Raw genomic sequence first — 13,555 nt, 5'->3', positions numbered from 1 at the left:
ACATTACATTTTTACGCTTTTTTGGAAGGAAAATAAAACTACAAATTTTGCATTTTGTGTATGGGACATCATCGACATTATAGATTTATTTAGGTAGAAAATCATATTTAGTCCATAAACTTTGTATTTTTCCAACTTTGTCTCTAAATTTTTTTGCCCACATGAGTCCTAGACTTGATAATTTTTCTCAATTTGTCCCTAAACTTGGATTCCATGCAAATTTAAATATATATCATCGAAAAAGTGCAAAAAATTATTAAAAAAATTAAAGCAATTTTTAAAAAAAATTAAAATTAAATTGATGACATGACACAATCTCAAAACACTGCATTATCATACTTCATACAAAATCCAAATTCATGGACCAAATTGAGAAAAATTGTTGAGTTCCAAGATTGACCTGGAAAAAAAAGAGGTTTATTGACCAATATGGGAAAAGTTGACAAGGCAAGGGACAAAATGTTACTTTATCCTATTTATTTAAGAATATTTGATGCATCACTAATTATGAGTCGCATGCATCATCAATGAATAACAATACGATACATCATCATTTAATAAAAGAAAATTTTGAGGACTTATAAATAAATACTTGTAACAACCCTCCCGGCATATTCAGTATCGGAGCACTGTTTGGCAAGAACTTCAATTAAGTCAAGGATAGAATGGGGTATTAGCTATTGAAGCCTATATGTATTGATGTGTTTAAGCCATGTGATTTGGCTTAACTTGGTTAAATATTGGGTTATGTTTATGTGTACTAGATATGACATGTTTTGGTAAGTAGTTGATGGAATGAGGATATGCAAATGGTATAGATATGTGACAGAAATATGAATCAAAAACTGTTTGAATAATAGTTGGTACTTGGATGTTTAAGGTTGAATTATTTGAGTAGGTTATATATGTATATTGGCTAATGAATTATATTAGTTTTGTATGTGTTTGAATGCACAAATGGAATTGATTTGAGTATATAAATGTTTGGTTTTGTAATGGCTTATAATGTGTATTTGAAATGGTTGTTTTGATTGTCAAATTGAATGAAAGTATGTTGATATATGTGAGCTTAGGTGATTGATGTTTGGGTGAGAAAAATTGGCTTAAAACAAGCCTATTTCTCGTCCATACGATTGAGCACACAGGCGTGAGATTCGAACTTGTGTCTGCTGAAGCTTAGTTAAAATAAGTTAGTGAGTTACATGGCTTAGACACACGGGCGTGTCTATTGGCCGTGTGTGGCACACGGGATAACACACGGGCGTATGTCAGTATGTATGCCCTATTTCCACACAGTCTATGATACGGGCGTGTCTGGTGGCCGTGAGAGGCACATAGCCTGGGCACACGGGCGTGTAACCTCTGCATTCAAGAAAATTTTCTAAGTTTCCCAAAGTTTTCAAATGTTAATGGTTTAGTCCTGAATCTCTTCCAAACATGTTTTAAGATCCCATAGAGTTTTATAAGAGGCAATATGATTGTACATGAATTATGTATGTCTTTGAAAGTTTAAATGTATGAAATATATATATGTTATGATTTGATAAGTCCGGTAATGCCTCGTAACCTGTTCTGGTGACAGACATGGGTTAGGGGTGTTACAACATGGGTGTATGGGCTTTGGGCTAGGCCATGTGGGCCCACACAGGCACGTGGGCCCAAAATTTTAAAATTTTCCCCAAGGTTGAACAGGTTGTTTCAATCGATTGTGGGCCTATTGTAGGGTCAGTAAGGGCTAACCAAACCCTATTATATGTGATCTGATATTCTGATAGTCTGATCTGAGTAGGAAATTGATATATATGTTTGACTATTCTGTATAAGTATGTATGTTATCTGTATACGAGCATGTTAAACATGTTAATTCTGTTATTTTTGCATCTGTATTTTGTATCCATGTTTAGGGTGGGATTTGTTTATGTGGAGGATGTGATTTGTACAGTGACCTTTCGCCTATTTTCTTGCAGCTTGACTGCATATTATTCTGTTATGTGTTGCATCGACACTATATGGTGTGTAGGGATGGGTGGGTGTTTTTAACCCCACATGGTGTGATGGGATCATCGGAGATGGTGTGTAGAGGATGGAGGTAGGATTTTGTATATCTGTCTTGATTATCAGATTCTGATATTTGTATCTGCTAAGGACTTAGGTCCATATTTGTATATGTTCTGCATATGAGAATACTGTGTACATTTGTATGTCTATCTTTGTTGGGTTACACACTGAGTTTACGAAAACTCACATCTGTTTGTCTGCTCTGTACAGGTAATCCTCATACATAGGCGGGTCGGTGCGACAGAGGCTCAGCGGTGACCACTCATTGGAAAACTATTGTTTTTATTATCCTTGTAATTTTTGGTTTTCGAGAGAGTTTTGTAATTTTTGGACTCTCATGACTTTTTGGGACTGTTCGTTTTGGATTTTTGGTTTGGTTGCGTTTATGATTTTTAAACTATGTGATTGAAAAAATTCCAACTTTACAGGAACAGATGTTTTTGGAAACACGAACCTGGTTTCAATTTAAATGATTTTCAAACTTCCGCTGCGAAACTTTTTGTAACTATAAAGGACAACTTATAACGATTTCAATAAGATAATAAAAACAAGTTTTTTCGAAAATATGGACTCTATTTGGTATCAAGCAACGCGATTCATTTTAACATAAAAGATGTGTTTTAAAACACTTCATCGTAACACTCCCAAATTCAACCATGATGTCTAGGCCGGATTTGAGGTGTTACAAGAACCATTTCTAGACATGCATTTTCACATTATCACATTATTTCCAGCAATCAACTATGGATTTTCCAAACAAAATAATTTCCATTATTTTCCTTCGGTTTCTTAACATTTTATTTTTAGCTTGTAACTAATCCAAATATATATTCATCATAAATCATGTTTAAAATAAATTCAACTTATGTATAAATAAGCATACAATTCAAAGCAAGTTTAAAATTAAATAAATTAAACTTACGTACTCATACAAACAAAAAATATCATCAAAGCAACTTTAATAATTAAATAAAACTCAAGTTCAACCCTATGTTCAAGTTAATATCTTAATATAAAAACTTGTCTCTAATCTTGGGTTTGGTGCAATCCATATTAAAGGTAAAAATAATATTAACCAAGTCTAGGGTAAATTTACATTTCTACTATATTTTGAATTATCTCTAATTTACAACCTACTAATTTCCAATAATAATATTCAATTAAATTCAGACAACATAAAATTTTGGATTCATGCTTCATTCAAATAATTAATTAAAAAATAATTTCCTTTACATGCGATCAATATTTTATTTTTTCAAAATTAAATCAATTTTAATCTATCAAATAGTTAGATCTTCACCTTTTTTGTACCTATTATTTGATGCGTAAGAATCTCGAAAAATAAAAATATCAATATTATTGGGATACATGCAACAAGACGACAGTAAATACAAATATATGATACCTTCATAGAAACATGAGACAGATAACATCATAATAATAATGGCTAAGTTACATTCAAGTATTATCATTAGGAATATCTTTTCAAATATTATCAACAACCACATAATCAAACTTAAGTTACTTTCAAATCTTAATCCAAATATATTTACCTTTACTTTTCTGATCAATTAATGTTTTGCAAAATAAATTAGTAAACATATTATTACGTAATTAAATAAAATAATTAACTTATCATAACTATTATAATATCACTTACCATATTTTATTAAAACAAATTTTTAACGCTTATTGAGGTCAAAAGAATAAAAATAACTAAACTTGAAAATTAAAACAGTGTACGTTGTCATTTAGATGCTATCGAAATGGTTAATGAAAACGTTTGTTAGTCAATATAATTCAAAATGAAAAAAATACGAGACAAGAAAAGAAAAAAAATTAAAACTTAGAAAAAAAATATTTTACAAGCATATATTATTGTTTAAAAAAGCAAATGGTATCATAAAAACCAACATATGTATATTTCGTAAAAGAAAAAGGGCAATTTAATAGAGGAATGTGGATCTATAACAAAATAAAGAAATATATAAACATGTAGTTGACGAAAAAAGAGTTTAAAAATCTAGATCTACCTTAACAATGTAAATCCGGGTTCTTTTTGTATGTCAACGGAATAAGCGTTGTACGACTTCTACTTTACCTTTTCTCTAGCAGTTACAAAGTAATTTGTCGTCACCAGAAACTGAACAAGTTTATTCTTCTGCGGCAGCAACAATATCAAATCTAGATGAAAAATGTGATTAAGAACATTGATGTTCAAAACAAGAGAAAAGAAACTTGAAATTGAAAATTAAAAATAAAAGTCAATAAGATTTCATCTTCATACCACTGACATCACGAAATCTAAACTGGAAATGAAAAGACATGCAAAAAAATAAAAATAAAACATAAGTTAAAAAATAGAAAAAAAATTTAAAAGTATATTGTGATTAAAAAAAATGAAAAATGGAATCATGTAATTGAAGACGAAAAAAACACTTTTCATGGTGAGCTTAAACTTTCATAACAATGCAATTACAACCAGAAAAAAAAAGCAACAAGAAAAAAAAATAAAAGAAAGATTAAAATTTTAAAAGAAAATGAAAAAAAAAATTAGAACCCGATATTTTGCGTTCTCATGACGTCGGACTTTGTAAACATGGTAAATGAAAGGTGTTGGAATATAAATTGGTAACAATAATCTAAAAAACAAAGAAGGAAAAAAAAGTTTTTTTTTCCTGAAACATTTCATATTAGAAAGAAAAAAAAAACTTGGTATTCTACATATTAAACAACGTTTTGGATTAATTGCATTTTTAAGTCTCTCCATGTTCTTAATTTTTCAATGATGATTTTTGGTGCTTTCAAATTACATTTTCAATCTTTTAATTGTAAAAGTTAAGATTGATTGAACGCTTTTTGATAAAGGTAAATTCAACTTTTTTTAATTAAAATTGATTAAACTTTTAATTGTATCTTAAAATTAAAGAAATATTTTCTATTTCTTTCATAGCTTATTCAATAATATCAAATTAACGGGGATCCTTTCTTTGCCGCATGTTCTACACAGCATGAGAACGGCACCGTTTTTGGCTTGTTGAGCTAAAGAATGGACGGCAGCAACCTTTGGTTCTTCTACTTTGCTACCTATAAGTAGTAGTTTCAAGGATATTCAAGAATAAATGTTTAAATTTAAATTTCATCCTCTATTTTACAAAAAATTATAAATTAATCCCTATATACTAATTTGTCAAATTTTAATTATAGTATTTCTCATAGAAATTGAGAAATTAGTTCCTATATTCTAATTTGTCAAAATTTAATTATCGTATACCATGAAAACTAAGAAATTACTTTGATTCAGTCGGTTTTCTCAATTAGATTTATATGGCTACATATATATTATGTATTATAAAATATAAATATATTTTAAATAATTCTTTTTTCAGTTTGGTTATGTGGGTTAAATTAAACAATTAAACTGAGATCAAAACCGTTCAATCCATCCCACCCGATTAAATCAAAACCGAAAAAATCGAATGGGTTAATCTTTTTGGTTTTCTAGATTAAAACCGAAAATTACTCCCCTAAGAGTGACCAATTTTCAAAAACTCTATTAGGGACCGGTTTATAATTAAACCTAAAACAATCAAATTCATATCAAAATAAACCGAGAGAAAAAGAAACGAACCGCGTCGTTCAAGGGAGATTTCTTCAGTAGAAACCATAGTGAGTCGGCTATTATCAACTTCATCACCCATAGCACTTCCAAATTTAGCACAAGACCTTCTATCGAATATCCGTTCCTTGCGTGGAGAATCGACGGCGATTTTTCGGACTTGGATCGTCGTCGTGACTCTTGACGTGTTTCCCTTCTTCGTTGAACTTATACTCAATCACCTTCTTGATCCCGTTCTTGTCTGGGCCGATTACTTCCTTCGGTGGTAATAAGTAAGTCAAATCCTCGGCCTCGTTATCTTCAATATCCGCCCATCGGAACTTTGTTTGCTTGGTAGCCTTAGTTGCCATGGAAGAATAGTAATAAAAATTTCAAGCTTTTTACTATGGCGGGAAAGGTAAAAAAAAACAGGCGGTAGAGTAACTACAGAGTATTTTAGAGTAACTTTTATTTTTATTTTTTTTTAAATTCAAGATGCTTTGTATAATGCTGTAAAAATCCTAATCCTGTTTGAAGTCATTAGGAATTTAAAAAAAAAAAATCCTAATTCGATTTGAGTTAGTATAGCTTATTTTAATAATCTATAAATATGGATAAATTATGGATGTTAAAATATAAGTATCTGTACTTTAAAATTTTGAAATTTAATTTTTATATTTTTAATAATTTAGTTTCTTTACTTTTTTAGATTCTAAAATTTAGGTCCAATTATTAATATAATTAATTTTTTGTTAAATTTACTGATGTGATATTTTGAAATAAAAAAAAACTGACTTAGCAGTTATGTAACTAAAAATGATATTATAATGAACATGAATTTTAAAAAATAATTTTAAAAATATTAATAGTTGAACTTGAACTTTTTAAAAAAAATGAAAAGTTGGACTAAATTCCAATAAACAAAAGTATAATAATTAAATTCTAAATTTGTGAAGAGTATAGAAACTTATGGCATATTGTATGTTAAACAATAATGGATAATTTTTGTTTTTAGTTTTTGTATTATGTGTAAGTTTTGTATTTAGTTATCGCATTTAATTTGGTTACTTTTAGTCTTTGTACTTTTTGAATTTTAAAATTTTAGTTTGAATTGAATTGTCATTGTTACATTTATTAAATTTTGTTATTTTCAAGATGTTATGTAGAAAACATAACAACTATTGTTTGGTCAATACTGAAAATTTTAACTTTAGAAAAGTACGAAGATTAAAAGTGACCAAATTAGTCCACAACTTATACATAATATAGGGACTAATTGGAGAATTTGACCTAAATTTTAAGTTAAAATTGGATAAAGTAATATTTAGTCTTTGAGTTTGGTGTTTTTTTCCAATTTGGTCCTTGAAATTAGATTGTATTAATAATAAGATGACATTGCACTCTAAAATTGTGCCATGTGATCATCTAAAAATTTTCCAAGTTATGATGTGGCGCAATCTTATAATGCCACATCATCCTACCTTAATGGAAGAGAAGTTCAAAGACCAAATTAGACAAAGCTATCAAATTTTGGAATTAATTAGAATGATGAAAATGTTCAAGGACCAAGATGAAAAAATCACCCAAAAAAGTCTTAACCAGCTTCAAACCGGTCAATTATAAGAAAAAAAAAGTATCTAAACTTAGGTTCTAACCGGGGACCTCTAGTGTGTCAAACTAGCATGATAACCAACTACACTACCCAGACACCGATCGAGATACTTGTGATTGTTAAAATTATTTTTAATATTTTTTTCTTTGATGAATAATATAAATATAAAACTCTTGCTATTTTCCAATTTGTGATTTTAGATTATATTATATATTTATTTTAAAATATATTTGACGAAAAAAGAGTTTAAAAATCTAAATCTACCTTAACAATGTAAATCCGGGTTCTTTTTATATGTTAACGAAATAAGCGTTATACGACTTCTGATTTAACTTTTCTCTACCGGTTACAAAATAATTTTTCTTCAATGGAAACTAAACAAGTTTATTCTTCAGCAGCGCAACAATATCATATCTAAGATGAAAAAAATTGAAAAAAAAATTATCAAGAGCATTGATTTTTAAAACAAGAGAAAAAGAACTTGAAAATTGAAAATTTTAAAATAAAAGTCAATAAAATTTCATCTTCACACCGCTGACACCACGAAATCCAAACTGGAAATGAAAAGACATGCAAAAAAAAAACTTAAAAAATAGAAAAAAAATATAAGTATATTGTGATTAAAAAAAATGGAAAATCCAATTATGAAATTGAAGATGAAAAAAACACAAATCATGGTGAGTTGAAACTTTGTTAGCAATGCAATCACAACTAGAAAAAAACAAAATAAAATAACGGTTAAAAATTTACAAGAAAATGAAAAAAATTAGAACCAGTGTTTTTCATTCTCATGACATTGGATTTTGTAAACAAGGTAAATGAAAGACGCCGGAATAAAAATCGGTAACAATAATATGAAGAAAAAAGAAGGAAAAAAAAGGTTTTTTTCTTAAATGTTTCATATTAGAAAAAAAAAAAAGGAAACTTGATATTCTACTTATAGAACCACATTTTGGATTAATTTCATTTTTAAGTCTCTCCATATTCTCAATTTTTCAATGATGGTTTTCGGTTCTTTCAAATTACATTTTCAATCCTTTGATTCTACAAATTTAATGAATTTTTTAAATCTGTATTATTTTTTCTTTAATGCAAGTTATCATTTTTGTTTTCTTTTAATTAAGGTTGATTCAACATTTTTTGATAAAGGTAAATTTAACTTTTTTTTTGAAATTAAGATTGTGAAAATAAAATAAAATAAAGAACACACAGATTTTACGTGGAAACCCTTTCGGAAAAAAAATCACGAGCAGAGGAGAAGAAAATTCACTATGTCAAATTCGAATGATTACAAGAGGAGTTTCAACCACATCTATTTATAGGTTGAAAAAACCTAATTCTAATCAAAGTCAAATATATTATGTTAATAAATATTAAATATATTATATTCATAAATACTAAATCTTCTAGAAAGAAGATATATTTTGTTTAACTTGACTTGTAAGCAATCTCTTAGCATTTGGGTCACACAACTCTAACAATCTCCACGTTGACACGAATTCTCAACGAACAAGTTTTTCACCTATTCCATAAAACCCCTTAAGGGTTTAATTTCAACAATGAACACCAACCAAGTCTAAGCAATGTTCAAACTTGGCTATAGGAAGTGACTTAGTCATCATATCTGTAGGATTTTCATGAGTACTAATTTTGCTCACAATAATATCACCACGAGCAATAATATCACGAGCAAAATGATACTGAACATCAATGTGTTTTGTTCTCTCGTGAAACATTTTATCTTTTGTAAGGAAGATTGCATTCTAACTGTCACAAAATACTGTACTGATTTGAAAGCTTTCATTGAGTTCACTAAAGAGACCCTTCAACCAAATAGCTTCTTTACAAGCCTCAGTAATCGCCATGTACTCAGCTTCAGTGGTAGACAAAGCAACTGTAGTTTGCAAAGTTGCTTTCCAACTAATTGCACAATCTCCGATTGTAAAGACATAACCTGTGAAGGATCTTCTTCTATCAAGGTCTCCAGCAAAATCAGTATCAACATACCCAATGACTCCATCTCTAGTTTTTCCAAACTGTAAGCAGACATCAGTAGTACTTCGTAAGTATATTAAAATCCACTAAACTGCTTTCCAGTGTTCTTTACCGGGATTCGTCATGTATCTGCTAACTGCGCTGACTGCATATGATAAACCTGGACGAGAACAAACCATACCATACATGAGAGATCCCACTGCACTAGAGTATGGAACATGTGACATGTACTCAATCTCATCATCTGATTGTAGAGACAAAGCCGATGAACGTCTGAAATAGGCTGCGAAAAGAGTACTAACAAGCTTAGCACTCTGCATATTGAACCTACAAAGAACTTTCTCAATGTACCCCTTCTGACTTAGGTACAATTTACTTGCTTTTCTATCTCTGAGAATCTCCATACCAAGTATCTTTTTTGCTGGTCCCAAATCTTTCATCTCAAATTTTTCACTTAGTTGGGCTTTGACCTTTCTTATCTCTCCTTTATCTTTTGATGCTATCAACATGTCATCAACATAAAGAAGTAGATATACGAAATAACCATCACTATTTTTCTTAAAGTAAACACAACTGTCAAAACTACTTCTTTTGAAATCATGAAAAGTCATAAAGGAATCAAACCTCTTGTACCACTGCCTTGGTGACTTTTCAAACCGTAAAGAGACTTCTTCAGCAAGCAAATATAGTCCTCTTTTTCTGAGACTGTAAAACTCTCTGGTTATTGCATGTAAATGTCCTCCTCAAGTTCTCTATGCAAAAATACAATTTTTACATCTAATTGCTCAAGCTCCAAATCATGCATGGCCACAATACCAAGTAAAGCTCAAATCGAACTATGCTTCACAACTGGGAAGAAAACATCTGTGAAGTCCACTCCTAAAATTTGACTGTAACCCTTTGCAACAAGCCTCGCTTTATATCTGGGTTCTTCAACTCCTAGAGTCTCTTCTTTCTTTTTAAACACCCATTTACAACGAACAGCCTTTTTACCTTTAGAAAGTTTCACAAGATCCCATGTTCTGTTTTTGTGGAGTGATTCCATCTCCTCTTGCATAGCAAACATCCACTTTTTTGAGTCTTCACAGCTAACTGCCTCAGAATAATTAGATGGCTTTTGGTTTGCATCTATATCTTCAACCACATTTAAAGCATAAGCAACTAGATCAGCCTCGGCATACTTCTTTAGAGGTTTAATTTCTCTTCTAGTTCTGTTTTTGGCAATAGAGTATTGTGGTGAAGAAGCAAATTTATTCTCAATTTTTGTACTGGCTTGAGGAGTCGACTCTGTATTAATCTGATGCTCCACCTGCTTTTGATTTTCTTTATTGGAAGAGTTTTTAAGAGATAAGTTAGATAGCATAGCAGTTTCATCAAAAATGACATCTCTGCTCATCACAACTTTTCTATATTTAGGACACCATAACTTATACCCTTTAACACCGGCTTTATAACCAAGAAAAACACATTTAATGGATCTCGGTTCCAATTTTCCATTATCAACATGAGCATACGCAGGACACCCAAAGATCTTTAACTCAAAATAATTTGCAGGATTACGGGACCATACCTCTTGTGGAGTCTTTTTCTTAATGGTAAGAGATGAATATGGGTTGATCAAAAAACATGTAGTAAAGGTTGCTTCTGCCCAAAACGACTTCGGTAAGTTGCCATTTGACAACATACATCGAACCTTCTCCATGATCGTTCTGTTCATTCATTCTGCAACGCCATTTTTCTGTAGAGTATGACGAACTGTCAAGTGTCTCACGATCCCTTCTGACTTGCACAGTCTATTAAACTCATCAGAACAGAACTCTAAGCCATTGTCTGTGCGGAGATATTTTATTTGTTTTTCTATCTGTTTTTCAATCATAATTTTCTAAGACTTAAATGCGGAAAACACATCGCTTTTCTACTTCAGGAAGAATGCCCAAACTTTTCTAGAAAAATCATCAATAAAAGTTAGCATATAATTAGCTCCACCTCTCGAAGGCACTTTGGATGGCCTCCACAGATCAAAATGAATATAATCCAACGTTCCCTTCATGTTATGGATTCCTGATGGTCACTAAACTGACTAAAAATTTGACTAAGGCAAGCGCACCTATCGAACAGTAGTATAGTTATGGTGAGACCGGAAATATCATATCCATAAGGACTAAAAGTACTAGTAATTACTATCTTTTTTTTATCTAGCCTAAGAATTAAATGGGTGTTTTTAAACTAGAATTAAATATTCAATTAACTAAGATACGACAGAGAAAAAAGTTGGAAAATACTTTTGGAGAACTGATGGAGAAGACAATACCCAAGAAAGAATCCACTTAGACTTCACTTATTACTTCTGAATTAGATGATTTATTTACTTGACTTAATCCGTAGAAATCCCTAGCTTATGTTAATATCTCTCTCGAGACTAAAAACAACTGACTCTAGGTTGATTAATTGAAATCTCTTTTCAATTAAAACCCCTATTGTCGCATTAACTCGATCTATGGATTCCATTATTAGATTTGACTCTAATCCGTCAAATTTATGTCATCCTATCTCTAGGATTGTATGCAACTCCGCTTAATTCTGAAAGATCTATTCTTAAACAGGGACTTTTTCTCCACTGAATAAGCACATCAAAACCTAAATTAATATCCTGGAATATTAAAACAAGGATGAAAACTCATAATTAAGAATAAGAACAAGTATTTATCATATAATTCAAATGATAATACGATTCGTCTTAAGTTTCATCTTCCCTAGGTATTTAGGGAATTTAGTTCACAATAATGGTGAAAAACATCTCAAAATTGGGAAAACAACAAAACATAAAGAAACCCAAAAAACTTTGGTAGAAATTGAATGGAGATCTTCAGTCTTAAAGTAAATCCTGCTTCTGAGTTAATTCCAATGGCTATCTTCGAGTATTTTCTTCCTTCTATATGCTTCAGTGTCCCCTTTGATCCTCTTCTAGGGTGTTTATATAGACTTTGGAATGCCCAAAATATCTCAAAATTAGCCTTTTCCGAATAGAATTAGACTTGGGCTCGACAGGGACACGGCCGTGTGCCACGCCCGTATGAAGGTACTGGGTCGTGTACAATTTCGACGTGTTTTAATGTCGACATGGCCATGACGCACGGGCGTTTGGCCAGCATGGGTGTGTGGATTACCCGTGTGGGAGTGCCTAGGCCGTGTGAAACACTAAATTTGGCCTATTTTGTCTGTTTTCTTACTCTTTTCGCTTTCCTAAGCTCTCCTGAGTATAAAACATGAAATTAAAGGATTAGGAGCGTCAAATTCATTAAATCTTATGATAAATCATCCAAAAATATGACAAGCATGGGGTAAAAATATGTATATATTATGGTTTATCAAATATCCCCACACTTAAGCATTTGCTTGTCCTCAAGCAAAATCCTCACTCACAACTAAAATTCATTCTTCTTAACTTATAATTCTTATAAAAAATGTTTCAAAATAATCCAAAGATAATCATACATTGAGAATTCAACTAAAAGAACATTAAAGTTTCTAACAATCCAAGTTGAGCATTTTAATCATAAAATCATAAGTATCCCCATTTGTCTAAGTAATTACCTTTAACTCCAAATCGGCTAGGGTTGACATCCTCACTAAAGATTCACTCAAATCACTTAAAGTGTTTATGGTTCAATAATTAAGCACCCAATAGTGAAACATGAAAAATTATTACCATAGGCTTGCATGAAAATCAAATCTCCACCACTATAAATGAGATGATACACAAATCAAAAGGTCTTTAACAGGGTTGTAATAGGGCTTGGGTTAAAGGTGTGGATAAAGGCTGAAAAAAAGGGTTAGAATCGCGATTAATTTAATAAATTACCAAACTTAGAAAAATAAAGATAATTACTGAATTACAAATAAGTGCCAGAATTAAAACTATCCAAAACTAATGAAGTGAGCTTTTTCTCAATATAATAACTTTAACTTATCCAAGCTCTTTATAACAATATGTAATTATATGAATATAAATATACAGTTTTTTTAAGAATAAGAACAAGTACAATAATGGAAAGTACATAATAAGAAATAATTCAGCAACTGAAATGAACAAACATAGTTAGGTAACTAATCAAATCCAATCGAGATAAAAATAGAGTTAATAAAAAGAGAGAAATTCTTAGCGAATCAAAAAGGGTTAAGTTGTAGGTTAATATTAAGGGGAAAATCAAGAAACAATAGTTAAGGCTCAAAGGGGTTCACTAAGGGTCAATTATGTGGGTAGGCTTTTTATGGGGTAAGTGGGTTAAAAC

Source organism: Gossypium hirsutum, chromosome A07 (genome assembly GCF_007990345.1).
Source record: "Gossypium hirsutum isolate 1008001.06 chromosome A07, Gossypium_hirsutum_v2.1, whole genome shotgun sequence".
In the NCBI taxonomy this organism is placed as follows: Eukaryota; Viridiplantae; Streptophyta; class Magnoliopsida; order Malvales; family Malvaceae; genus Gossypium; species Gossypium hirsutum.
Note: the sequence above shows the minus strand (reverse complement) of the source record.